Source organism: Vigna unguiculata, chromosome 3 (assembly GCF_004118075.2).
Source record: "Vigna unguiculata cultivar IT97K-499-35 chromosome 3, ASM411807v1, whole genome shotgun sequence".
NCBI lineage: Eukaryota > Viridiplantae > Streptophyta > Magnoliopsida > Fabales > Fabaceae > Vigna > Vigna unguiculata.
Window position 1 is genome coordinate 26,737,253 of NC_040281.1, and position 2,731 is coordinate 26,739,983.

A 2,731-nucleotide genomic window follows, 5' to 3' on the forward strand; every position below is an offset into this window, starting at 1 on the left:
GTGGATTTTTGGAGTTTGCTTTTGCTCATTTGAATGGAAAAAAAAAAGGGGCAAAGAAGTTGAGAATATTGCCCCCACCATGGTGTTGAGGTTTTTACTGTTTTGCCCTTACTTTTGATAGCACATGCACAAGTACATTTCAATAATGTTGTACCAATGAAGGTTTGGTATTTGAAATTGAAATTTGAAGTCCTTCATTCAATCCTCCATCTATTCATCCATGCATTCCATTTAATTCTTTATCAATCCACACATTAACATTGTTACACAATGAGGCAAACAAATTATATTAATGTAATTTAACACTTTTTAACTTTTTAGTCATTCTTCATAATTTTTCCAAATATATTACATGAAAATAAACTGTTTATATCCATGTTTGTTTTCCAATTTTAACTTTAAATAATTTTTTTTAAATTAAAATTATTATTTTATCAATATTAAGTGGTCATTTATTTAAATTTAACTATTTTTTTCTATTTTACCATCTTTTTAAAATTAATCATATTTAATTAAAAAATTACCTACAAAATAAATAAAAACTACATACGATAAAATTATAAAAATGACTTATACTTAATTTTATAATTTTAATAATAAAAGTAATAATTATATTCTTATTTATTATCATAAAAAGTTAACCATATACACTTAACTAATAATAAATTAAAAGTAATATAATGTGATAAAGGTCAATTATAATTATATCTATTAAATTTTCTTTCGGTTCAATATCCACACCTACTTTTTCATTTGGAATATTTTATTATTATTTATTTATTTATTTTTAATTGGAATGTGGAAATTTTTTGAACACGATTTGAAAGTAATTATTTAAGTATAATAAATTTTAAACAATTGTTAACATTGTTTTCAATTTCATAGAACAAGTTCACAATTAATTATGTTTTTTAAAGTTTCTAAAATTTAAATAATTTTTTTTAAAATCTCACATATGTCTTTCAAGAATAAAATTGTAAAATAACTTTAACAATGTTATCTGATGGACTTTGAAATCAATACATTGTATATCCTAAAATTATTGAAAAAAAATAAAATTCTTTTTATATTAAAAAAGAAGAAGTTTGTAGAAAGAGTAGAGGATAAAACGAAGTAAGTCCAAATTAAGAAAGGGGTATAAAAATGAAGAAAATGCATTGAAGAGAAGGAAAAAAGCAAAGGGTGGTGAGTGAGTGTGATCTTAGATTTAGAGTTGAAGAAAGCACATGAATGTAGAGAGTGTGAGGTTTCATAGACGAAGAGTTACTATCACAAAGAGTCAAAAGAAGGTTTGAGAGACATGTGAAGGAGGCAAAAGGGAAAGGGTTAAAAGTCCTTCAACATGCACAAAAAAACATGGTCCCCTACCTCTACATTTTCTTCAGTGCTTCAAAGTGCCTCTCCTTTTTTCCTTTCTTTTTTCCCCCCACGGCCCAATGGGCCCATCACACTGCCAACCCCCCACCAAATTAATTAATATCATTATGCAATTAACTTAAACATCATTCTACAAATCTAGTTTAGTTTTACAGTTTAAATATCAAGCCCGCATTCTACTTCATCTCCACAACCCTTTTCTAACATTGTATAGTTTTTTCACCTACCACCAACACCCTCTTCATATGTTACACCAACTTCTTTAATTTTAAAAGAACTACACCGAGTTCAATTAAAAAAAAAAAAGGAAATTTGTGTAATTATACAAATGTGTAAGAAGTAGTTATTATAAGGGCTATCTCTTTGCTCTTGAATTTACATACAAAATTGAAATTTGTTTTTTTCTTAAACTTTAATATATTTTAATTCTTAAATTTTAAAAATGAATGAATATAGTTATGTTGTTAAGCTAATAACATTAATATTTTTGGACTTTTTAAATAGTGTATTAGGCTGACATTTGAATTGAAACATGTCAAAATGGTGCAAACAATTCAAATGTTATCATAAAAAATATTTAAAACGTAACAAAAAAATAATAATAAAATTGGGTTAAGAGGAATACATCTATTAATTTTTAAAGTTTGAGGATAAAAGTATATCAAAACTTGATACAAAGAGAAATTTCAATTTCACATGTAAGTTCAGAAACTAAAATGATACTTAACCCTTATATGATTTACTCAAATATTACAAATGTTGCATACTAATACTAAGTTGAAAGAGGGTGAATTTTTGCAATGGTATATGAGAACACAAGTGTTGATTTTAAGGAGCGGCATGCGCTCCTTTTTTACTTTTTAAGACCCTTCTTCTTCCTTTTATGCATCATCCACACAAGTGTAGTTGATTATTGGAAACTAAATATTAACGAAAGAGGAAATTGTTAGTTTTTTGGGTATATAAAAGGTAGAAATTGCAGCGGCATATTACAAGTATTAAGTAGGTACAAGGAGCCCCACCGAGTCCTTTGTCTAATAAATTCTAAGACCCTCTTTTTTGAGATGGGAAAGATGCAAAATTTGATAGACCCACTTCATGATTTAGTGATGAGAAGGGTTTGCAAAAACCTAATTGTTGAAGAATCTTGGACCATAAGGGATGGGAATTGAGAGTGGTGTGAAGGTGGGACAATAGTGTTGGGAATGCAGTCCCTTGAAGAATGTGGTAGGGTTTAAGAGTTTGCATAACCACACTTCCAACAACATTTGCAATACTACGTCAAAACAAGGGAAGTTATTCAAAAGCGTGGCCTCTTAGTCGCAGGAATGCCACAATTAAGGTTGTTTTTGCT